The sequence below is a fragment of the Tamandua tetradactyla genome, chromosome 7 (genome assembly GCF_023851605.1).
Source record: "Tamandua tetradactyla isolate mTamTet1 chromosome 7, mTamTet1.pri, whole genome shotgun sequence".
NCBI lineage: Eukaryota > Metazoa > Chordata > Mammalia > Pilosa > Myrmecophagidae > Tamandua > Tamandua tetradactyla.
The window spans coordinates 36,500,001-36,527,386 of record NC_135333.1 but is presented as its reverse complement, the minus strand read 5'-3'; the positions used below and the strand labels follow the sequence as shown (position 1 = coordinate 36,527,386).

General features: G+C 40.0%; 1 protein-coding gene and 1 pseudogene across 9 annotated transcripts in view; both read left to right on the top strand.

Moving 5' to 3' along the window:
- The window catches only part of PACSIN2 (protein kinase C and casein kinase substrate in neurons 2), a 236,603-nt gene that overhangs the window by 159,803 nt on the left and 49,414 nt on the right, over positions 1–27,386 (top strand). The window lies entirely within an intron of this gene.
- On the top strand, positions 10,260–27,352 carry LOC143689593 (zinc finger CCCH domain-containing protein 15 pseudogene; annotated as a pseudogene).

The following is a 27,386-nucleotide window of genomic DNA, read 5'->3' as shown; positions in this document are numbered from 1 at the left end:
AGATGGTTTCTATGGTATGTGAATATATCTCAATAAAATTGCATTTTTAAAAAATGAGGCAATTTTTCGGAAAGATGGTGAACAGAATAGGCTGAGTTCACCTTACTGAGTTCACCTTGCTCTGTAGAACAATAAAAGAAGGGACAGAAAAATGACCGGGACTGCAGTACCAGGGAGTGAGTAATCAGAGAAGGTCTTCTACATTATGTAGGGAGGTCCTGGATAAAAAAGAGGAGAAATTGAAACACAAAGAACAGGGGGAGTGGGCTTGGGCTTGACTCAACATGGGGCAAATGGCAGCGTGTTGGGGAATGAGGGTCTCCAGGAGCAGACCATCCCTTCACTCCAGTCTACTCTGCAGCTAGCTTGGGAGATCTTCCCAAGATCTGCCACTGGGAGCCCCCATAGAGAACCCAGAAGCATGCCCAGCTGCCCGCCGTGACCAGCACCATGCCAATTGCCATGAATGGCCACCCCATTGCACACTTGGACCAGCCGCCAGGCATTTCTGGGCTCTCTGTGGGCAGTGGCAGCTGAAATACCCAGCCCCGCATCCCAAGTGTGAGTCTAGGGGTCATGAAATTTCCTCAGAGGTACACACAGCTCACCCCCAAGCCCCGGGGTTGGCGGCTTTCAGCTTGCACTGAGATCAGCAGCCCTGGCTGGAATCACATTAGGTCTCCATCTTTCTCGGTTGGCTGCAGCAGTCAGGAAGAGGCAGGTCTAAGGGTAGAGATGGCTCAAGAGCGCCATCTGTTGGGAAGCCTCAAGTAGAATTTCATCCATTCCATGAGATGTAGGCCTTGGGTGGGAAATTACTGACAAACCAAGTGCAAAAGGGGATCTTCAGTGGAAGCCTAAGCAAATACAAAACCTTAGACGAATGAAGGAAATCAACTTGCAAAACAACCTTTTCAAGATAATCAAATGCTCCAAATGTGACAGAAAATCACAAAGCACGTGAAGATTCAGGTAAATATAGCCCAGCCAAACGACCAAATTAAAACACCAGAGGGGACATAGAATTTGGAACAACTAATCAAGGATGTTCATAAGGACGTACAGCGTATCAAGAAGACACTAGAAGAGCATAAAGAAGAATTTAAAGAATAAGTAGAAAAATAGCAAATTTCGCAGAGGTTAAAGATACTGTAGACCAAAATTAAAAATATGCTAGAGACACACAAAACCAAATTTGAAGAGGCAGAAGAAAGAATAAGTGAGCTAGAAGACAGAACAATTGAACTCAAGCACATAAAAGAACAAATGGCAAGAGAGATGGGAAAAAATTGGAACAGAATTTCAGGGAAATAACTGACAATGTGAAGAGCACAAATGTAAGAATCATAGGTGTCCCAGAAGAAGAGAAAAGTAAAGGGCTGGAAAGCTTATTTGAAGAGATAATGTGGGACAGCTTCCCATTATAAAAAACAAATATGCAGACCAAAGAAGCTCAACATACCCCAAATGGAATAAATCCAAATAGGTGTACTCCAAGACTACTCAAACTGTCAAATGTTGAAGAGAAGCAGAAAGTCCCAAAGGCAGCGAGAAAAAAGTGATTCGGTATGCAAAGGAATCCACGTAAGATTGAGTTGGGACTATTCAACAGGTACCATGGAAGTGAGAAGGCAGTGGTATGATATATTTAAGAATCTGGATGAGAAAGACTTCCAGCTAAGTATTCTTTATCCAGCCAAGTTGTCCTTCAAAACTGAGGGAGAGATTAAAATCTTCAAAGACAAACAAAGACTGAGAGAACTAGTCAACAGGAGAACAGCCCTACAAAATACTAAAGGAAGTTCTATCACCTGGAAAAAAAAGAGACGGGAGAGGAAGGTCTGGAAGAGAGCACAGAATTGAAGGGTACCAGTAAGGGTAACTCAAAGAACAAAAAGAGAAAGAGGAAATAGAATATATAGATGTGACAAATAAAAACTAAAGGAAAAGATGGTAGACTTAAGAACTGCTCTTAGAGTAATAATTTTGAATGTTAACGACTAAAAGATACAGATTGGCAGAATGGCTTAAAACTATAGTCCATCTATATGTACTTTACAAGTGACCATCTTAGACCTAAGGACACCAATAGATTGAAAATGAAAGGATGGAAAAAAGATGTTTTATGAATACTATAATCAAAAGAATGCAGGTGTAGCTATACTAATATCAGATAAAATAGACTTTAAATGTACAGACATGAGAGACAAAGAGAGACATTACATATTATCAAAAGGGACAGTCCACCAAGAAAAAATAACAATCATAGGTATTTATGCTCCAATCAAGGAGCTCCAGGGTACATGTGGCAAGTGTTGGCAAAACTGAAGGGAGCCACAGACATTTCAACAATAATAGTGAAAGATTCAATACACCACTCTCCTCCAGAGATAGAATAACCAGACAGAGGATCACCAAGGAAATAGAGAACTTAAACAATGTGATAAAGATATTAGATCTAACAGGCATATATAGATTGGTTATACCCCAGAAGACCAGGATATATATTCTTCTCTAGTGCTCATGGAGCGTTCTTCAGTATAGATCATATGCTAGGACACAAACAGGTCTTTGTAAATTTAATAAGATTGAAATTATCCAAAGTACTTTCTTTGACCACGATGGAATGAAGTTGGAAATTAATAAGCACCAGAGAACCAGAACTTTCACAAATATATGGAAATTAAACAATACACTCCTAATCTTTGGGTCAAAGAAGAAATTGCTGGAGAAATCAGTAAATATTTGGAGACAAATGAAAATGAAAAGACAACATATCAGAACTTATGGGATGTGGCAAAGGCAGTGTTAAGTGGGAAATTTATTGTCCTAAATGCTGTATTACAAAAGAAGGAGGAAAAATTGAGGACTTAACTGCTCATCTGGAGAAATTGACAGCAAACTAGGTCCAGAGCAATAGAAGAGAAATAACAAAGATTAAAACAAATGAACAAACTTGAGAACAAAAATAATAGAAAGAAATCAGCAAAACCAAAAGTTGGTTCTTATCAATAAAATCAATGGACACCTTGCTAGGCTGACAAAGGATAAAAGAGATAGGATGCAGGTAAACATAATCAGGAAAGTGGGGAGGGTTTATTACCATGGATCCTAAAGAAAATTTAAAAAAAATTTTTTTAAACAACATACATATATGAACATTCTTAAAATCTGAGCATTCCATTCTCAATATATAATCAATAACTCACAATATCATCACAGAGTTGTATATTCACTACCATGATCATTTCTTAGAACATTTGCATCAATTCAGAAAAAGAAATAAAAAGAAAAAAACTCATACATACCATACCCCTTACCCCTCCATCTCATTGACTGCTAGTATTTCCATCTACTCAATATATTTTAGCCTTTGTTTCCCCTGTTTTTTTATACCCCTTATCACTTCCTTTCATTGATCACTAGCGGTTCAGTCTACTAAATTTATTTTAACATTTGTTCCCCCTATTATTTATTTATTTTTAATCCATATGTTTTACTCATCTGTCCATACCATAAATAAAAGGATCATCAAACACAAGGTTTTCACAATCACATGATCACATTGCAAAAGCTGCGTCATTATACAATCATCTTCAAGAAACATGGCTACTGGAACACAGCTCTGCATTTTCAGAAATTTTAAAAATCATAAGAGAATACTATGAACAGCTATCTGCCAACAAACAGACAACTTAGATGAAATGGACAGATTCCTACAAGCAAAAACTACTATATTGACTTGAGAAGAAACAGAAGATTGCAACAAACCAATTACAAGTAAAGAGACTGTCAGTCATCAAAAATCTTCAGACAAAGAAAAGCCCAGGACCAGACAGTTTCACAGGGTAATTTTATCAAACATTCCAAAAATAATTAATACCAATCCTGCTCAAACTCTTCCGAAAAATTTAGGATAAAGGAAAGCTACCTAACTCATTTTATGAAGCTAACATCAATGTAATACCAAAACCAGATAAAGATACTACTAAAAAGGAAAACTATAGGGCAGTCTCCCTAATGAACATAGATATAAAAATACTCAACAAAATACTACCAAATCGAATCCAGTGATACATTGAAAGAATTGTACATCACAACCAAGTGGGGTTTATACCAGGAATGGAAAGGGATTCTACAGAAGGAAATCAATCTATGTAATACAGCCCATTAATATATCAAAAGGGGAAAATCACAATCATATTGATTGATGCTGAAAAAGTATTCGACAAAATTCAGCATCGTTTTCTGATAAAAGCATTTCAACAGTTGGTAATCTAAGGAAACTTCTTCAGTTTTATAAAGAGCATATATGGCAAACCCATAGCCAGCATCATAATTAATGGTGAGATATTGAAAGTGTTCCCCTTAAGTTCAGGAACGAGACAAGGATGCCTCATTAATTGTCATCACTATAATTCAGCATTGAACTAGAAATTCTACCTAAAGTGATGATCAGGCAGGAGAAAAAAATAAAAGTCATCCAAAAAAGAAAGGAAGAAATAAAACTTTCATTATCTGCAGATGACATGATCCTATATTTGGAAAATCCTGCGAAATCTACAACAAAGGCTCTTGAGCTAATGAACAATTTCAGCAAAGTGGTGGGATATAAGATTAATGTACAAAAATTACTAATGTTTCTGAACACAAGTAATGACCTAACTGAGGAGACAATTAAGGAAAAAATTCCATTCAAAATAGCAACTGAAAGAATCAAGTATTGAGAAATAAGCTTAATCAGGATGTTAAGGACCTGTACATAGAAAACTACAAAACATTGGTAAAAGAAATCATATCTAAATAGGTGGAAAGACGTTCTGTGCTTATTCCATTAAAATGTGAATTCTACCCAAATTGATCTACAAGTTCAATGTAATACCAATCAAAATTCTAACAAACTACTCTAAACACTTGGAAAAGCAAGTTATCAAATTTATTTGGAAGGGTAAGCGACCTCAGATATCTAATAATATACTTTAAAAAAAGTGAAGTTGAAAGACTTCTTGACTTTAAGCATACTATAAAGCCACATTGGTCAAAATAGCATGGTACTGGCACAAAGATAGAAGTGTTGACCAATGTAATTGACTTTAGAGTACAGATAGACCACCAAATCTGTGGTCAATTAATCTTCAACCAGGCCCCAAACCTACTGAACTGGGACAGAATAGTCTTTTCAATAAATGGGCATGAGAGAACTGGATATCGATATCCAAAAGAATGAAAGAGGGGGCAGGCCACGGTGGCTCAGCAGGGCGAGTTCTCACCTGCCATGCTGGAGACCTGGGTTCATTTCCCCGTACCAGCCCTTGCAAAAAAAAAAAAAAAAAAAAAGAATGAAAGAGGACCCCTTCCTTACATCCTATGCAAAAGTTAATTCAAAATGGATTAAAGACCTAGATATAAGAGCCAGTACTATAAAACTGCTAGAAGAAAATAATAGGGAAACATCTTCAAAACTTGGTAATAGGAGGTAGCTTCTTAAACTTCACACCCAAAGCACAAGCAGCAAAACAAAAAATAGATAGATGGGAACTTATTAAAATCAAGAGCTTTTGTGCCTCAAAGGACCTTGTCAAAAAGGTGAACAGACAGCTAACTTAATGGGAGAAAATATTTGGAAACCACATATCAGACAGAAGTTTGATATCCTGTGTACATAAAGACACTATACAGCTCAACAACAGAAGAACAAACAATCCAATTATAAAAGGAGCAAAGACATGAATAGACATTTTTCTGAAGAGGGAATAGAAAGGCCTAAAAAGCACTTGAAGAGATGTTCATCTTCATTAGCTGTAAGGGGAATGCAAATCAAGACTTCAGTCAATCACCTCACACCTATAAGAATGGCTATTGTTAAGCAGAAAACTACAAATGCTGCGGAGGGATGTGTCAACATTGAAACATTTATCATTGCTGTTGGGAATGTATAATGGTGCTGACCCTGTGGAAGACAGTTTGGCAGTTCCTCAGAAAACTAAATACCCAGTTGCCCTACGTCCCAGCGATACCAGGACTTGATATGTACCAAGAAGATCTGAAAGCAATGACACAAACAGACATTTACACACTGATGTTCATAGTGGCACTATTCACAGTTGCCAATAGATGGAAACAATCCAAGTGCCCATCAACAGACAAGAAGATAAACAAAATTTGGTATATACATACGATGTAATATTATGCAGCAGTAAGATGAATTGAGGTCCTGAAGCACATGACAAAATGGATGAACCTTGAGGGCATAATGCTGAGTGAAATAAGCCAGACATAAAAGGATACAAAAGGATAGAGTATGATTTTGCTTTTATGACCATGGTAAAGGTGAACTCAGAGGTTTAGAATACAGAATATAAGGGATATAGAGATAGATAGAAGCTAGAGATGGGTAAACAGTTAGCTAATGAGGTTAAACTTAAATGTGAGGGAAATGATAGAAGTAAAGGCAGTTCTTAGTTCATTAGTGGCTCTACAAGTAATTTTGCCCTGTTGAAGGTGAACATGATTAAAAGGGGTTGTATAGACCCATGTGTCCCACTGATTAAGTTCTTGCATGTACTACTTCAAAGGTATGAATCTTGTACAAAGAGTCTGTAATATCAGAGTATAGGGGGGAAAACCATTATTACATGCTATGGGCTGTGTTTAACAGGATGATATCAACAGTACCACAGCAATACCTGGGGTAAATATTGGGGGCGGGGGAGGGACAAGATTTAAGAGGAGGTTTGATTTTGATATTTGATGAGGCTGGGTTTTTCGGTTGTCTCTTAGTCCTTTACAAATTGTCTAAAATTGAGAGTGCTGGTGATTTTACAACTAAATGAGGCCACTATAAGACATGGATTGTTTATTTTGAACATTATCCTCGATGCCCAATAGATGGAGGTAGCCAAAAGATATGACTGAGAAGGAGAAAGGCAAACTGTGATGTATATACTTGATGGCATATTGGGTGGCTTCAAAAAGGAGCAAGGTCATGAGGCATGCAATGAAGTGAATGAACCTTGGAGACAGGGTGTTGTACAAAATAAGCCAGAAACAGAAGAACAAATATGGTATGGTCTCTTTTAGAAAATATCTATGGAAAAATTGGAACCTAAATTGTAAACTCTTAAAGCAGTCACACTTAGGAATTATAGTGTATTTCTAGATTCTGAGATGCTGAGCTATATGTGTAAAGCAGGTATTTCCCTGAAACTTTGAGTACCTCTGTGACACCTAAGATTCAGAGCTCTGCGTCTCTGAAAGTCAGCACTGCTGTATACAGTAAAAGTTAAAATAACTGAAAAAGAGGTCACGCTTCAATTAGACATAAAGTTGAAGCTGATCTGGTTGGGTCTAAGGTAAATCAGAATACAGAGCAAATAATGATATTGTATGTCTGAGACTAATGGCAGAGAGGCTTATTGTGTCTAGAAGCTAAATTCTCTGTAACACACAATCTGAATCAACCTGCCTGGATAGCTCACTTAATCAACTGAAACACATGGAGCCTAGAATGAAAATGAGACCTAGTAATTCTGTGTAGCTCAATGTAATACCCGGATGCATCCCAGATTATGGTGTGCTGATAATTAAGAAGTGTTGGGTAGAGTCCCTTGAGGGGCTGGGGGAAAAACATAGAATTACTAAACTTTCCCACCTGGAAGACCCTTGGTACTCTTTCAAACATTAGGGACTTCCAAGAAAATAGACCAAGCTCTTGATTTTGAGGCTTGCCCTTAAGAAACTTCTTTTTGTAGTGGAGAAGCTAAGACTACCTATAATTATGCCTAAGAGTTTGTTCCCAGGAAGAGTCTTTAGTTGCTCAGAGGTGGCCACTCTCTCTAAGTCCAACTTTGTAAGGAAAACCATTACCCTCCCTCCTATGTGGGACATGACATTCAGGGGTGAAAGTCTCCCTGACAGTGTGGGACATGACTCCTAGGGATGAGCCTGGCCATGGTACCATGGGATTGATAATGGCTTCCAGATCAAAAATGGGAAAAGAAATGTAATAAAATAAGGTATCAGTGGCTAAGAGCATTCAAATAGAGTTGAGAGACTATTCTGGAGGTTGTTCTTATGCAAGCTTCAGCTAGATATTGCTAATTGCCGTGGTTTGCCAAACCCCAACCAACATCATCCCATTAATCATAAATAACGCCCAGGGCTCTGAGAGTCTACGAAAGTTTCATACACTAAGTGTACTTTTCAGAAACCTAAAACCTTCAAGATGGTTCCTAGGCTAGATAAGACCCGAAATCAGAGTTCAGTCTCTCTAAGAACATCAGACAGTTCCATCCCCCATCCCATATTGTTGACACCACTTTTTAACATGAAAAAGTTAGAATGGGTGTATCCCAAATATACCTAAAGATTGGCAGAAGGATCAAATGAGAAGGAGAAATTATAGTGGAGAAGATAGGATTTAATAAATGAGTATGACTACTGAATCATACTGATAATTGTTTTTAGTCTCCAGTGTCTTGGAGCAGGTAAAAGGAAAAACCTGAAAAAGGAATGATAACCCAAACCAAACTTTGAAATCTATTTTGTAACTACTTGTTAAAATGGACCTTAAAAATTTATTGCTTTTTTGCATATATTTATATATCTCTCCCAATAAAAAGTGTTTTAAAGAAATGATGCAGATCAAATGCTATGAGGATCCAGTGAAGGACCCCCTCTGGCTGGGAGCTCCAGGGATTTGAGGTGGAGGTAGCACTTGACTTCGTGTGGAGGAGAGAAGTGGCTTTTTGCCTCTCCCCTCATACCATGCCAGGTTGTGTGACCTCTGCGATAGTTCATTGGCTGTTGTATACTTATGATCCGTGTACTTTTCTGTGGTATGTCAACCTACAGAGAAATACTGAGAAGTAAAATGAGTGATATAGTTTACACTTATTGGGCGAACTCTGTGTCAGGCCCTGCTCGGGTTTATTTTTCCATCCTCACATCTGAGAAAGGAAACTCCACTTTCCAAGTGAGAAACCAAGGCTCAGCATGGTTTGGTAATTGGAGGTGGGATTAGAGGACTCTGGAACCTCTTCTACCACTGCTCTCAGCCCCTTACAGCTCCTTATAAAAAAGAGCTTTGTCATAAACGCTGCACATCTGAATGTTTCTAGTTTGGCCTGAAGAAACAGAGTCATGCCTGGTTCAGACTCTGTTCTACCATTTGTTCAGAGGACTTACTCGACATGCTCAGTTTCCTAAGCCGATAATGTCTCCTTCCCAGGATGGTTGTAAGAATGATCAGTAACATCTGCAAAGAGCCTAAACTTGTGCATGGGCACTTCTTTCTGTTTTCAGAAACTCTTTATCTCCTTAATATTACACACAAAGTATAGACAGGTTGCATTTTTTGGCAGATATTACATAATATTTAAGGTTCTTAGTGTTCTTTCTAAACAGAGTTGCATCTCTGATGGCATTTGACCATTCTGGGATCAACAGGCTACTGTTAACCATTCTTCAGAGATTCTCTCTACCCACCTCATTAAGAATGGTTTATTTGTGAATTTCTTCTAAGCCATCGAAAATACAGATTTCTTAAGATCCTGCTCCTCTTGGGTGTGTGAGTGGCTTCCCCTCCCCACCTCCTAATTATAGTGGAGTGTTTCCATTATGTTCTGATAGTAGGACGTTGTTGTCCTGGAGGGTGGATGAGGGTTTCAACTTTTGGGTGGCCTTGACCTTGGCTTTGAACCTCATAACTGGACTGCAAAGAATTGTGGTTTACTGAAATGGATGGATTTTGCAGTTAGGAAGACCAAATCCGAGCAATGGTTAGGTGCTTATGAAATGGGCAGAAATCAGCATTTGACATTGACTTACTTAGATATTGATATTTGAACAGAAAGTAGTGTTTGCTGACCTGGCCTGTGCCTGGAAATTGAGGTTTTCTAATGCTGATTATGTTTTTTCACCGAGCTGCCCTTTCTTCCTCCTTGTTGTCAGTTCTAGGTTTAGCACCCACCTAACACCAACTATGTGCCACCCACATTGCTTGGGAGTGGGGAGATAGGAAGCTTGCAGTTAAACCAGTAACTGCAGTTTTCTTTTGACAGCTTTCAGCACTGCTCCCCATACCTGCTCCAGGTTGCCTATCTGTCGGCTTGGCAGGGACAGTACATCTCTGCTTGGCCCTGCATTGCTGTGCCTAGTACAGTGCACAGCCCACGAAGGCCTGGGTGATAGAGGGTGGGAGGTGGGGGCCACAACATAAACAGATCTCATGGGAACTCACCCACTGGTTTTGATCCAGCATGTCCTCTGAGGAGTCTGGGTTCCTGCAGCTGTGGAGACCATGCCTGGCTCCCACAGGTAGGAGGTCTGTGGAAGGCAGAGTGGACACAGGGTAGAGCAGACTACCCTGCTGACTCTGAACAGATCCCTTTTGCCCATCTACCTCGAGAGGGCTGCAGGAACCCTGTTGGCCAGTCCATTCTTGGGCTGCAGAAAACCATCTTGGGCTCTTTAGTGGGAGAAAGAAGAGCAGAATATAGGGCTCCAGCATACAGGAATTTCATGCTATCCTTTGAGATGCCTGTCAAGCCTAGAACTCAACCACATAGGTGTAGACTGGTGATGGGCCATGTCTGGTGAGGACCCCAGCACCAGCAGCACATCTTGTTCCTCAGGTCACAGAGCACCTTCATGTCACGGCCAGGGCCTGAATGGCCCTCAAGCCCAAGTGGTCTCTGCGGTGTCTGCTTTGTACCTACTTGTTTCTTTTTATATGTACACAAACATTTTTGGGGGTTGGAAATGATGGGGTTGGAGCCCAGGGTGTCCCGGGCGTGGTGTGAGTGCATTTATTCTAAAGGTAAGTCAGGGATTCTGATGCAAAGGACCAGGGCCTGGGTTGAGATGGGCTGGAGACTGTAGAAGCATCAGGGAAAGGGAGGGTAAGGAAGGAGAAAATGGGAAGGGAAGGCTTCCTGGAGGAAGTGCTAGTCCAGCTTTTCAAAGCCAGTGATTGCCCCACTAGATAATTTGACTTTGGGCCCCAGGGATTCTCCCCATTTCCTTAATGCCCTTTTCAGCCATTAGTCAGTGTTGGTCATTGTGTGTCTTCTGGGTTCCTTGGTGGAGGTAGCTGGTCTTTGCCAGGAGAGTATCTCAGCACCCAGCCAGAGTTGTAGGAGCATAATAGTGTCAGACTGAGTTGCTGCTGAACTGATGGAAGAGTCTTATGAGGCAAGGGTATGGAGGTGTGCCCTGTGCTCTGGACATGAGTGGGTCCTCTGTGGACATGGTGCCCAGTGCACATTATGCTCAGGACACCAGCATAGCAAGTTTGGTTGGCTGGCCTTGGAGGTTCCAAAATGACTTTGTTAAACACATCCTAACTTTCTACATTATTTATTTTATGTGTACTGCCTTTGCAGTTAGGGTCTGAAGACTGGAATTTCCAAGTTTCCATTTCACCTATTTTTCAGTTTCTTTCAAATTTTTGTATTAAAGATTGATATCCCAGTTGAACTTTAAAGTTGTTGAAATCTGGGATTTGTGTTTTTAAATTATCAAGTGGTAAGCAGTCCCTTTACAGTAGTGAGCTTCCTTTACTTCACTTTCCTACTTGAGGAATACAAATTCCAGGAACTAAATTGGGGCCGGTCATTTTCAGCAAGAACTGAAAACCAGGAGTTGGGACAGGAGTGAACCTTAGGAAATTATGGTGCTGATAACAAATGAGTCACCTCTGGATACAGCCAGCGTGATCATGATTTAATTCTATGAAATGTCCTCACAGCATAGACAGGCCAGCACTTGCCCAACCAGACAAACAGGTACCACCACTTGGCCAAGTTGACACATGAACCTGACCATGACAGTCCATCCCTTGTCAACTTGGTAGCTATACACATCACCTTAAGCCATACCTAATTTCTAAATAAAAAACAATAAAAGACTCATTATTCTTTCACCTAACAATACTCAACTGTCCTGCACATAACCGGAAACACATTAAATCTCTCCAGAATAGGGTGGAATCCTTGGGGAGTATTCATTCTTAAACTTGATTTCTTACAGCTTAAATACTATAACATAAACAAAACAGCATTACAGTCCTTGTTTCTATAACTGATTACGTGGTCATAGTTCATATTTATCGCTACCTTCTTCCGCTACCCATTCCATGTTCCCTTTACCCACAGCAAGCATTCAGCTGGCCATGGTTTTTTGCTTGATGTACTGACCCAGACCTTCATTCCTGAAGTTTTCAGAACCCTTGGTAGTCCTGCCTGGATTGGGTTTTTGCAGTTTTCCATTGATTTTAATCACAAGGCATGGTAGTATTAAAAGACAACCTAGGGGATCTCCTATATTCCAGGAAAACTTTTCTATGCCTCCATTGTGCAGTTGCAGTTCTATTTCCCCTGGATAGTCAGGGTCAGTCTACCCCAGCCAATAATGTAATTCCCTTCTTGGCTTGTTGATCCAGGGGCATGAGTAACCCAAAGTGACCAGGTGGCAGTCTTAGATTCCAGTTCAATGGAATCATTGTTGTTTCTCCTGGTGGAAGCACTCCATGTTTTGGAACTAAAACCTGTAGACCAGCAGAGCTCAGGCTCGCAGGGACAGGAAGCAAAAATTTTCCTAGTGGATCACTAGGGTAATAGTGAGTGGTACCACTCCCATTTCTACCCCTTGGTTTCTGGACCCATGGGTCCTGGCTATGGGAGAAACAGCACCATACAGCAAATGTTAGCCCTTCAAGGTATTGCCACCTATTTGGCACCGTAATTGAGTTTTCAAAAGGCCATTCTGCTGTTCTGTCAATTCAGCTGCTTCTGGATAATGGGGAACATGGTAAGACCGGAGAGTTCTATGAGCATGTGCCCATTCCTGCACTTCATTTGCTGTGAAGTGTGTTCCTTGGTCAGAAGCAATGCTGTGTGGAATACCATGACGATGGATAAGGCATTCTGTAAGCCCACGGATGATAGTTTTGGCAGAAGCATTGCATGGAGGGAAAGCAACCCATATCTAGAGTGTGTGTCTGTTCTAGTTAGAACAAATCGCTGCCCCTTCCATGCAGGGAGTGGTTCAGTGTAATCAACCTGCCACCATGTAGCTGGCTGGTCACCTCGGGGAATGGTGCCATATCGGGGGCTGAGTGTGGGTCTGTGCTGCTGGCAGATTAGGCACTCGGCAGTGACAGTAGCCAGGTCTGCCTTGGTGAGTGAAAGTCAATGTTGCTGAACCCATGCATAACCTCCATCCCTACCACCATGATCACTTTGTTCATGAGCCCATTGAGCAATGACAGGAGTTGCTGGGGAAAGAGGCTGACTGGTATCTACGGAACAGGTCATCTTACCCACTTGGTTATTTAAACCTTCCTCTGCTGAAGACACCCTCTGGTATGCATTCACATGGGATGCAGATATCTTCATGTTTTTAGCTTACTCAGAAGAGTCTATCCATATACCTCTTCCCCAGACCTCTTTGTCACCAATTTTCCAATTATGGACTTTCCAAGTCCCATCCAAACTATTAGCCAAACTACTAGCAACAGCCCGTGAGTCAGTATACAAAGAACCTCTGGCCAGTTCTCCTTCCAAGCAAAATGAACAACCAGGTGCACTACTCGAAGTTCTGCCCACTGGGAGGATTTCCCCTCACCACTGTCCTTCAAGGACACCCCAGAAAGAGGTTGTAGTGCTGCAGCTGTCCACTTTCGGGTGGTACCTGCATATCGTGCTGAACCATCTGTAAACCAGGCCCGAGTTTTCCTCAGTCAGTTCACTGTAAGGAACTCCCCAAGAGGCCATAGCTCTGGTCTAGGAAGTAATGTGGCAGGAGTGGAGACCATGGGCATTTGGGCCACTTCCTCATGTAACTTACTTGTGCCTTCAGGACCTGCTCTGGCCCTATCTCATATATACCATTTCCATTTTATGATAGAGTGCTGCTGCGCAAGCCCAACTTTGTGACTTGGTGGGTCAGACAACACCCAGCTCATGATAGGCGACTCGGGTCTCATGGTAACTTGGTGGCCCAAGGTTAAGCCTTCAGTCTCTACTAAGGCCCAGTAGCAGGCCAAAAACTGTTTCTCAAAAGGAGAGTAGTTATCTGCAGCAGATGGTAAGGCTTTGTTCCAAAATCCTAAGGGGTCTGCATTGTGATTCTCCTATAGGGTCCTGCCAAAGGCTCCAGACAGCATCCCTATTTGCCACTGACACTTCCAGCATCACTGGATCTGCTGAATCACATGGTCGAAGTGGCAGAGCAGCTTGTACAGCAGCTGGACTTGTCACAGAGCCTCCTCTTGTTCAAGTCCCCACTCAAAATTAGCAGCTTTTCTGGTCACTTGATAAATGGGCCAGAGTAGCACACCCAAATGAGAAATACGTTGTCGCCAAAATCCAAAGAGACCAACTAGGCATTGTGCCTCTGTTTTGGTCGTAGGAGGGGCCAGATGCAGCAACTTTCCTTCACCTTAGAAGGGATATCGCAACATGCCCCACACCACTGGACACCTAGAAATTTTACTGAGGTGGAAGGCCCCTATATTTTTATTGGATTTGTCTCCCATCCTCTGACTCGACTCGCAAATGCCTTACCAGTAAGTCTAGAGTAGTTGCTACTTCTTGCTCACTAGGTCCAATCAATATGGTATCATCAATATAATGGACCAGTATGATGTCTTGTGGGAGGGAGAAATGATCAGGTTCCCTGCAGACAAGATTATGACCTAGGGCTGGGGAGTTAATATAACCCTGAGGTAGGACAGTGAAAGTATATTGCTGACCTTGCCATCTGAAAGCACACTGTTTCTGGTGGTCCTTACTAACAGTTATTGAGAAAAAACATTTGCCAGATCAATAGCTGCATACCAGGAACTAGGGGATGTATTGATTTGCTCAAACAATGATACCACATCCAGAACAGCAGCTGCAATTGGAATTACCACCTGGTTGAGCTTATGATAATCCACTGTCATCCTCCAAGACCCGTCTGTTTTCTGCACAGGCCAAATAGGAGAATTGAATGGGGATGTGGTGGGAATCATCACCCCTGCATCCTTCAAGCCCTTAGGAGTGGGAGTAATCTCTGCAGTCCCTCCAGGAACCCAGTATTCTTCTGATTTACTGTTTTGCTAGGTAGGTGCAGTTCTAGTAGCTCCCACTTGTCTTTTCCCACCGTAATAACCCTCACTGCATAAGTTAGAACCAATGTGGAGATTCTGCCAGTTGCTCAGTATGTCTATTCCAATTATACATTCTGGAACTGGGGAAATAACTACAGAATGGGTCTGGGGGCCCACTGGAACCACTGTGAGACAGACCTGAGCTAAAGCCTCATCGATCACTTGGCCTCCATAAGCCCCCACTCTGACTGGTGGACCAGAGTGATGTTTTGATTTCCCTGGAATTAATATCACTTCTGAACTGGTGTCTAATAATCCCCGAAATATGTGATCATTTCCTTTTCCCCAATACACAGTTACCCTGGTAAAAGGCCGTTGGTCTCCTTGGGGAAGGTTTGGAGGAAGATTAATAGTATAAACTTGTGGCAGTGTAACAGGGTTCTCCCCCAAAGGGACCTGGCCTCCCCTTCATTCAAGGGGCTTTTGTTCTGTAAACTGTCTCAAGTCTGAAAATTGATTAAAAGGCCGTGACTCTGTTTTTTGTGATTCAAGTTGAACTTCTGTTCACTTGACCTAGAACTCTTTCATTTTTACAGCTCAAACAAGAATTTAGTAGACTGCCCATCTCTTGTATTTCTAGGTACCCCAGGATTTACTAAACATGCCACAGATCTCTGCGAGTCTGATTATTTTGAGTCCTGCTTTGAGTTTGCTATCTATTATAATAGCCACATCCACCCTGTCTTTGGTGATTAAGTGCTAGCCACCTGGCTTCTGCCAACTCAGGATCCGGTCATCCTCATTGTGTTTAAGGATTCCAGCTCAGTGACAGCAGTTCTCACAGTAATATCTGACCTACAGAGAAGTGTAACTACAGAACTCTTCAGGGATGATGGCGCTGGTCTCACAAATTTATTTCTCACTGTTCTGGTAAAAGGTGCACCCTCCGGACATTCCTGGGGTGTAAGAGCAGGCTTTGCATGATAGATCCACTCTAACATTCCAGTCTTTCTAAGCCTCTGGATCTCCTCATCTACATTATACCAGGGCAGTTCTGGCATTTCAGCCTCAGGTAATGTCAGCCACCTTTTGATCCATGTTTCAACCACCCATCCAAACAAACTGTCACTGCCTTTTCTAACCCCTTGAGCAATAACATTAAATGCAGAATCTCTGCTTAGTGGGCCCATATCAATAAATTCAACCTGATCCAGCCTTATATTCCTCCCACCATTATCCCACACCCTTAAAATCCGTTTCTGTACATATTACCCTGATTTCTGTCTATATATATTGGAAAACTCATACAGTTCTTTTGGAGTATAACGTACCTCCTCATGTGTGGTACTTTGAACCTCACCTTTAGGGTTCTGTTGGGACTTAAGTCTAGTTATGGGTCTGGAAGAAATGAGGAGTGGTGGGAGTAAGGGTGGTGGGGATGGGTCATGAAAAGAATTAGAAATGTCTTCCAAGCCATTTACTTCAGGGCATTTATTTGCAGTTTCATCTGGTGAAACAGGGTTAATCACTCTAGGACTAATCCTTTCAGGTGAAGGTTGGGTGGCCAACTCCTCAAGGCAGGCTGGAGGTGGGGCAGCTATTTCTTCAAGGCAGACTATTTCAGGGTTATCTAGAGAAGAATCCGCATGACCTAGGGTTTCACCCTCGCCCCCGACATCATCATCAATCTATATGTTGCAGTCCCATTTTTCAGGGTCCCACTCCTTTCCAAGCAGTGCCCTCACTTTAATGGCAGACACCATGTAAGATTGAGATTTCAGTTTACTTTGTAAAGTTGCTACTCTAACAGTAAGATTCAGAGTCTGATTTTGGAGATCGCAAGTCTGTGGCTACAGGAAATAAGATTTTCCTTCAGGGCACTCATAGAAACTTCTACATCTGTCAGATGGCACTTAAGCTTCTCGTTTGAAGCCTTAAGCCCATCCCTTTCACTCATTAATGTTTCCAGTGTATCTAACAACAACCAGCCAACATCTCTGTATCTCCTGTTTACACAAAACTCCATAAAGGTGTCAAAAACATCTTCCCTCAGAGCCTGGCTTCATTCAAGTGAAGCATGAGGAGAATTGAATGGTGATATTTTGACTATCTCTTTTGCCCCCTCACTCCATGGATTGGCAGTGTCATTCTGATTATGGGAATCGGAGTCCTTAGTGCCTTTGAGTCCAGTCAGAGTAGAAAACCATTCATAAAAACCCATTACTCAGATTTTGTTTCTTGAGAACCACTCCTGGTACCAAGTTGTATTAGTTAGGATTCTCTAGAGAAATAGAATTAACAGGAAATATTTGTAAATATAAAATTTATAGAAATGTCTCATATAACCATGGGAATGTAGAGTCCAAAATCTTTAGGGCAGGCTGTGAAGCTGATGATTCTAAGGTCGCTGGCTGAAGCAGGAAGAGAGCCTGTCTCTTCTGAATCCTCCTTAAAAGGATTCCAGTGAAGATGGCGGCTTAGTAAGACGCGCGGATCTTAGTTTCTTCTCCAGGACACCTACTAGGGGAGTAGAAACGATACAGAAAGCGCCTAAAGCCACAACAGAGATAAAAAAAGACAGCGTACCCCATCCTGGAACGGCTGGCTGGCTGAGAGAAGCAGCTCGGGTGAGATCGCCGAGGCGCGCGGGCCTTACCGGGCGGGGTGGCAAGCGGCCGGAGTTACTCCCTTCCCCCTTCCCGGGCCGGCTGGGAGAATTGGAGAGGTGGTCCCCTGAAACCAAGGCGACTGGCGCCCACACCACGCGCAGCCCCCGGACCAACTGAGAGAATTGGATCGGAAACCCCCAGGCCGCGGAGAACGGTGACCCCGTGACTCCCGGGGAACGTGCACTCTCTCGGGCGGGCCGCTGCCGCTGGCGCCCTCCCGCCACGCTTGTTGCCCATGGCCGACTAGGAAATTCGGACGGGCTCTTTCCCTGGCTGCGGCGACCAGCAACCCTCCCTGCGTTCGGACCCCGGGCCGGCTCAAGCCGCTTCGGCTAGCGAACCCCCAGGACGGCGAGAGTTTTCCAAAGTTTAAGGTCCCACAGCACCTTTTACTGGTGGGACCCGCAGACAAACGTGTGCCACGAGCGCCACCTACTGGGCAGGATAAGAAAAACAGAACCCAGAGATTTCACAGAAAAATATTACAACCTTGCTGGGTCCAACACCAAGAGAAATCTGAATAAATGCCCAGACGCCAGCAGCAGAAGATAACTGTCCACGCTCAAAAGATTGAGAATATGGCTCAGTCAAAGGAACAAACCAATAGCTCAAATGAGACACAAGAGCTGAGACAACTAATGCTGAATATACGAACAGAAATGGAAAACCTCTTCAAAAATGAAATCGATAAATTGAGGGAGGACATGAAGAGGACATGGGCTGAACATAAAGAAGAAATAGAAAAACTGAAAAAACAAATCGCAGAACTTATGGAAGTGAAGGATAAAGTAGCAAACATAGAAAAAATAATGGATAGCTACAATGATAGATTTAAAGAGACAGAAGATAGAATTAGTGATTTGGAGGATGGAACATCTGAATTCCAAAAACAAACAGAAACTATAGGGAAAAGAATGAAAAAATTTGAACAGGGTATCAGGGAACTCAAGGACAATATGAACCGCACAAATATACGTGTTGTGGGTGTCCCAGAAGGAGAAGAGAAGGGAAAAGGAGGAGAAAAACTAATGGAAGAAATTATCACTGAAAATTTCCCAACTCTTATGAAAGACCTAAAATTACAGATCCAAGAAGTGCAGCGCACCCCAAAGAGATTAGACCCAAATAGGCGTTCTCCAAGACACTTACTAGTTAGAATGTCAGAGGTCAAAGAGAAAGAGAAGATCTTGAAAGCAGCAAGAGAAAAACAATCCATTACATACAAGGGAAACCCAATAAGACTTTGTGTAGATTTCTCAGCAGAAACCATGGAAGCTAGAAGACAGTGGGATGATATATTTAAAATACTAAAAGAGAAAAACTGCCAACCAAGACTCCTATATCCAGCAAAATTATCCTTCAAAAATGAGGGAGAAATTAAAACATTCTCAGACAAAAAGTCACTGAAAGAATTTGTGACCAAGAGATCAGCTCTGCAAGAAATACTAAAGGGAGCACTAGAGTCAGATACAAAAAGACAGAAGAGAGAGATATGGAAAAGAGTGTAGAAAGAAGGAAAATCAGATATGATATATATAATACAAAAGGCAAAATGTTAGAGGAAAATATTATCCAAACAGTAATAACACTAAATGTCAATGGACTGAATTCCCCAATCAAAAGACATAGATTGGCAGAATGGATTAAAAAACAGGATCCTTCTATATGCTGTCTACAGGAAACACATCTTAGACCCAAAGATAAACATAGGTTGAAAGTGAAAGGTTGGGAAAAGATATTTCATGCAAATAACAACCAGAAAAGAGCAGGAGTGGCTATACTAATATCCAACAAATTAGACTTCAAATGTAAAACAGTTAAAAGAGACAAAGAAGGACACTATATACTAATAAAAGGAACAATTAAACAAGAAGACATAACAATCATAAATATTTACGCACCGAATCAGAATGCCCCAAAATACGTGAGGAATATACTGCAAACACTGAAAAGGGAAATAGACTCATATACCATAATAGTTGGAGACTTCAACTCACCACTCTCATCAAGGGACAGAACATCTAGACAGAGGATCAACAAAGAAATAGAGAATCTGAATATTACTATAAATGAACTAGACTTAATAGACATTTATAGGACATTACATCCCACAACAGCAGGAAACACCTTTTTCTCAAGTGCTCATGGATCATTCTCAAAGATAGACCATATGCTGGGTCACAAGGCAAGTCTTAACAAATTTAAAAAGATTGAAATCTTACACAACACTTTCTCGGACCATAAAGGAATGATGTTGGAAAACAATAATAGGCAGAGTGCCAGAAAATTCACAAATACGTGGAGGCTCAACAACACACTCCTAAACAACGACTGGGTCAAAGAAGAAATTGCAAGAGAAATTAGCAAATACCTCGAGGCGAATGAAAATGAAAACACAACATATCAAAACTTATGGGACGCAGCAAAGGCAGTGCTAAGAGGGAAATTTATTGCTCTAAATGCCTATATCAGAAAAGAAGAAAAGGCAAAAATTCAGGAATTAACTATCCATTTGGAAGAACTGAAGAAAAAACAGCAAGCTAACCCCAAAGCAAGCAAAAGGAAAGAAATAACAAAGATTAGAGCACAAATAAATGAAATTGAAAACATGAAAACAATAGAGAAAATCAATAAGGCCAGAAGTTGGTTCTATGAGAAAATCAATAAGATTGATGGGCCCTTAGCAAGATTGACAAAAAGAAGAAGAGAGAGGATGCAAATAAATAAGATCAGAAATGGAAGAGGAGACATAACTACTGACCTCACAGAAATAAAGGAGGTAATAACAGGATACTATGAACAACTTTACGCTAATAAATACAACAATTTAGAGGAAATGGACGGGTTCCTGGAAAGACATGAACAACCAACTTTGACTCAAGAAGACATAGATGACCTCAACAAACCAATCACAAGTAAAGAAATTGAATTAGTCATTCAAAAGCTTCCTAAAAAGAAAAGTCCAGGACCAGATGGCTTCACATGTGAATTCTACCAAACGTTCCAGAAAGAGTTAGTACCAATTCTCTTCAAACTCTTCAAAAAAATCGAAGTGGAGGGAAAACTACCTAACTCATTCTATGAAGCCAACATCACCCTCATACCAAAACCAGGCAAAGATATTACAAAAAAAGAAAACTACAGACCAATCTCTCTAATGAATATAGATGCAAAAATCCTCAATAAAATTCTAGCAAATCGTATCCAACAACACATTAAAAGAATTATACATCATGACCAAGTAGGATTCATCCCAGGTATGCAAGGATGGTTCAACATAAGAAAATCAATTAATGTAATACACCATATCAACAAATCAAAGCAGAAAAATCACATGATCATCTCAATTGATGCAGAGAAGGCATTCGACAAGATTCAACATCCTTTCCTGTTGAAAACACTTCAAAAGATAGGAATACAAGGGAACTTCCTTAAAATGATAGAGGGAATATATGAAAAACCCACAGCTAATATCATCCTCAATGGGGAAAAATTGAAAACTTTCCCCCTAAGATCAGGAACAAGACAAGGATGTCCACTATCACCACTATTATTCAACATTGTGTTGGAGGTTCTAGCCAGAGCAATTAGACAAGAAAAAGAAATACAAGGCATCAAAATTGGAAAGGAAGAAGTAAAACTATCACTGTTTGCAGACGATATGATACTATACGTCGAAAACCCGGAAAAATCCACAACAAAACTACTAGAGCTAATAAATGAGTACAGCAAAGTAGCAGGTCACAAGATCAACATTCAAAAATCTGTAGCATTTCTATACACTAGTAATGAACAAGCTGAGGGGGAAATCAAGAAACGAATCCCATTTACAATTGCAACTAAAAGAATAAAATACCTAGGAATAAATTTAACTAAAGAGACAAAAAACCTATATAAAGAAAACTACAAAAAACTGCTAAAAGAAATCACAGAAGACCTAAATAGATGGAAGGGCATACCGTGTTCATGGATTGGAAGACTAAATATAGTTAAGATGTCAATCCTACCTAAATTGATTTACAGATTCAATGCAATACCAATCAAAATCCCAACAACTTATTTTTCAGAAATAGAAAAACCAATAAGCAAATTTATCTGGAAGGGCAGGGTGCCCCGAATTGCTAAAAACATCTTGAGGAAAAAAAACGAAGCTGGAGGTCTTGCGCTGCCTGACTTTAAGGCATATTATGAAGCCACAGTGGTCAAAACAGCATGGTATTGGCATAAAGATAAATATATCGACCAATGGAATTGAATAGAGTGCTCAGATATAGACCCTCTCATCTATGGACATTTGATCTTTGATAAGGCAGTCAAGCCAACTCACCTGGGACAGAGCAGTCTCTTCAATAAATGGTGCCTAGAGAACTGGATATCCATATGTAAAAGAATGAAAGAAGACCCATCTCTCACACCCTATACAAAAGTTAACTCAAAATGGATCAAAGATCTAAACATTAGGTCTAAGACCATAAAACAGTTAGAGGAAAATGTTGGGAGATATCTTATGGATCTTACAACTGGAGGCGGTTTTATGGACCTTAAACCTAAAGCAAGAGCACTGAAGAAGGAAATAAATAAATGGGAACTCCTCAAAATTAAACACTTTTGTGCATCAAAGAACTTCATCAAGAAAGTAGAAAGACAGCCTTCACAATGGGAGACAATATTTGGAAATGACATATCAGATAAAGGTCTAGTATCCAGAATTTATAAAGAGATTGTTCATCTCAACAACAAAAAGACAGCCAACCCAATTACAAAATGGGAAAAAGACTTGAACAGACACCTCTCAGAAGAGGAAATACGGATGGCCAAGAGGCACATGAAGAGATGCTCAATGTCCCTGGCCATTAGAGAAATGCAAATCAAAACCACAATGAGATATCATCTCACACCCACCAGAATGGCCATTATCAACAAAACAGAAAATGACAAGTGCTGGAGAGGATGCGGAGAAAGAGGCACACTTATCCACTGTTGGTGGGAATGTCGAAGGGTGCAACCACTGTGGAAGGCAGTTTGGCGGTTCCTCAAAAAACTGAATATAGAATTGCCATACGACCCAGCAATACCATTGCTAGGTATCTACTCAAAGGACTTAAGGGCAAAGACACAAACGGACATTTGCACACCAATGTTTATAGCAGCATTACTTACAATTGCAAAGAGATGGAAACAGCCAAAATCTCCATCAACAGAAGAGTGGCTAAACAAACTGTGGTATATACATACGATGGAATATTATGCAGCTTTAAGACAAGATAAACTTATGAACCATGTAATAACATGGATGGACCTAGAGAATATTATGCTTAGTGAATCCAGCCAAAAACTAAAGGACAAATACTGTATGGTCCCACTGATGTGAACGGACATTCGAGAATAAACTTGAAATATGTCATTGGTAACAGAGTTCAGCAGGAGTTAGAAACAGGGTAAGACAATGGGTAATTGAAGCTGAAGGGATACAGACTGTGCAACAGGACTAGATACAAAAACTCAAAAATGGACAGCACAATAATACCTAATTGTAAAGTAATCATGTTAAAACACTGAATGAAGCTGCATCTGAGCTATAGGTTTTTGTTTTGTTTTGTTTTGTTTTGTTTTGATTTTACTATTATTACTTTTATTTTTTTCTCTATATTAACATTCTATATCTTTTTCGGTTATGTTGCTAGTTCTTCTAAACCAATGCAAATGTACTAAGAAATGATGATCATGCATCTATGTGATGATGTTAAGAATTAATGATTGCATGTGTAGAATGGTATGATCTCTAAATGTTGGGTTAATTTCTTTTTTTCCGTTAATTAAAAAAAAAAAAAGAGAAGGGATAATTGGAGATGAAGGGATACAGACTGTACAACGGGACTGGATATAAAAACTCAGAAATGGACAGCACAATACTACCCAATTGTAATGCAATTATGTTAAAACACTGAATGAAGCTGCATGTGAGGTATAGGTTTTTTGTTTTTGTTTTTTTTGTTTTTTTTCTTTCTATTATTGTTTTAATTCTTATTCTGTTGTCTTTTTATTTCTTTTTCTAAATTGATGCAAATGTACTAAGAAATGATGAATATGCAACTATGTGATGTTATTAAGAATTACTGATTGTACATGTAGATTGGAATGATTTCTAATTGTTTTGTTAATTATTTTTTTAATTAATAAAAAAAAAAAAAAAAGGATTCCAGTGATTAGATTAAACATCACTCATTGCAGGAGGCACTCCCCTTGACTGATTACAAATGTGGATGCAACCGATGTGATCATGATTTAGTTTTGTGCAATTTGTCCTCATAGCAACAGACAGGCCAGCACTTGCCCAACTAGGCAAACCGGTACCACCACTTGGCCAAGTTGACACATGAAACTGACCATGACAGTATGCATTATTAAAGGAAAGGCAGTGTGCTAAAGGAGATAAGTGTGATTTCTCTCATGTCTTGACTCTGGAGAGAAAAATGTGAAAAGTAAAGTGTTTACATTTGTGCTGGTTTGAAAGGATGTTTGTCCCCTAGAAAAACCACATTTTAATCTAAACCCATTTCATAAAGACAGAATAATCCCTATTCAATACCATTAGTTTGAAACTGTAATCAGATTATTTCCTGGAGATGTGATTTAATCAAGAGTGGTTGTTAAGCTGGATTAGGTGATGACATGTCTCCACCCATTTGGGGGGTCTTGTTAAGTTGTAGAGTCCTATAAAAGAGAAAACGTTTTGGAGAATGAAAGAGATTCAGAGAGAGCCAGAGAAGAATGACATAGCCATAAGAAGCAGAGTCCAACAGCCAGCGACCTTTGGAAATGAAGAAGGAAAATGCCTCCCAGGGTTCTTCATGAAACAGGAAGCCAGGAGAAGAAGCTAGCAGATGATGCCATGTTCGCCATGTGCCCTTCCAGATGAGAGAGAAACCCTGAACTTCATTGGCCTTCTTGAACCAAGGTGTCTCTCTGGATGCCTTTTATTGGACATTTTATGGACTTGTTTTAATTGGGACATTTTCTCAACCTTAGAACTGTAAACTAGCAACTTATTAAATTCCCCTTTTTGAAAACCATTCCATTTCTGGTATATTGCATTCCGGCAGCTAGCAAACTAGAACAGTATTGATGCAAACTAGAACAGTATTGATGCGACAGATGAACTTGAGAATCCATATCTCACACCCTATACAAAAATTAACTCAAAATCGATCAAAGACCTAAACATTAGAGCTAAGACCATAAAACTTTTAGAAGAAAATGTAGAGAAATATCTTATAAAACTTGTAGTAGGAGGCAGTTTTCTAGATCTTATACCCAAAGCACAAGCAGTGAAGAAATAAATAAATAAATGAGAACTCAAAATTAAACACTTTTGTGCATCTAAGAAAGTAAAATGACGGCCTACACAATGGGAGACAATATTTAGAAATGACATATTAGATAAGGGTATAGTATCCAGAATATATAAAGATATTGTTCAGCTCAACAAGAAAAAGACAACCCAATTACAAAATGGGCAAAAGACATGAACAGACACTTCTCAGAAGAGGAAACATAAATGGCTAAAAGCACATGAAAAGATGCTCAACTTCCCTGGCTGTTAGGGAAATGCAAATCATCTCACACCCACCAGAATGGCCATTATCAATAAAACAGAAAACAACAAGTGCTGGAGAGGATGTGGAGAAAGAGGCAAACTTATCCACTGTTGGTGGGAATGTAAAATGGTGCAGCTGCTGTGGAACACAGTTTGGCATTTCCTCAGGAAGCTAAGTATAAGATTGCCATATGATCCAGCAATACCATTGCTAGGTATCTAGTCAGAGGACATGAGGGCAAGGACACAAACAGACATATGCACACCAATGTTTATAGCAGTGTTATTTACAATTGCAAAGAGATGGAAACAGCCAAAATGTCCATCAACAGACGAGTGGCTAAACAAACTGTGGTATATACATACGATGGAATATTATGCAGCTTTAAGACAGGATAAACTTATGAAGCATGTAATAACATGGATGGACCTAGAGAACATTATGCTGAGTGAGTCTAGCCAAAAACTAAAGGACAAATACTGTATGGTCCCAATGATGTGAATCGACGTTCGAGAATAAACTTGGAATATGTCATTGGTAACAGAGTCCAGCAGGAGTTAGAAACAGGGTAAGATAATGGGTAATTGGAGCTGAAGGGATACAGACTGTGCAACAGGACTAGATACAAAAACTCAAAAATGGACAGCACAATAATACCTAATTGTAAAGTAATCATGTTAAAACACTGAATGAAGCTGCATCCGAGCTATAGGTTTTGTTTTGTTTTGTTTTTACTACTATTACTTTTATTTTTTTCTCTATATTATAAACATTCTATATCTTTTTTGGTTGTGTTGCTAGTTCTTCTAAACCGATGCAGATGTACTAAGAAACGATGATCATGCATCTATGTGATGATGTTAAGAATTACTGATTGCATATGTAGAATGGTATGATTTCTAAATGTTGGGTTAATTTCTTTTTTTCCGTTACTTAATAAAAAAAAAAAAGACTGAGATGGTATAATCTGGGAATGCCTAGAGTATACAATGATAGTGACTAAATGTACAAATTAAAAAATGTTTTTGCATGAGGAAGAACGAAGGAATGTCAGTATTGCAGGGTGTTGAAAATAGATTGTAATTCATAATTTAAAATTTCAACCTCTGTGTGAGACTAAAGCAAAAAATGTTTATTTGGTACAAAAAAAAAGAGATGAAGAACTTGAGAAAGATACCATGGATAATTGGTATGATGAAAAACTGTAAGTAGTAGTGAAGAAGCACGATGCAGTGGAAAAGAAAAACCAAAAACTCAAATAGTTGGCAAGCATTTCCTTGAAACTATTGAAAACAGGTGTGGCTGGTTTGGGGTGTGCTCTGAAGAGGGTCATAGTTGCATGTATTATCATGCAGTTCCTCCTGGATTTGTGTTGAAAAAAGATAAAAAGAAAGAAGAGAAAGAGAATGAAATTTCATTAGAAGATCTAACTGAAAGAGAGTGCTCTGCCCTAGGACCAAATGTCACCAAAATCCCTCTAGAATCTTTTCTTGCATGAAAGAAAAGGAAAAGATGGATAAACTTGAGCAAGATATGGAAAGAAGGAAAGCAGATTTCAAAGCTGGGAAAGCCTTCATGATCAGTGGTCATGAAGTGTTTGAATTCCGTCCTGAACTGGTTAATGATGATGAGAAAGCAGATGATACTTGTTACATCCAGGGATCAGGTGGTGATGAGGTTGATGTTTCTAGAAGTGTGAATGATATAGATTTAAGCCTGTACATCTTGAGAAATGTAGATGAGCCAGGGATTACCTTAGCTAGTCTTGAAAGATTCAGCGTATATATTTCAGAAAAAGATGAAAACAAATTAAATGAAGCTTTTGATGGTAAGGCTGAAAGTGGTGAAAGAAGGGATTTAGAGGAGGACAATGGAGAAGAGGGACAGGAAATTAGAGCTGTTGATGCTGTTCCTGTTGAAAATCTTTTTACTGGGGAAGATTTGGTTGAATTAGAAGAATTAAACACACTTGATTTAGAAAAATGAAACCAACTCAGCTCTACATGAGTTGAAATTGACTACATT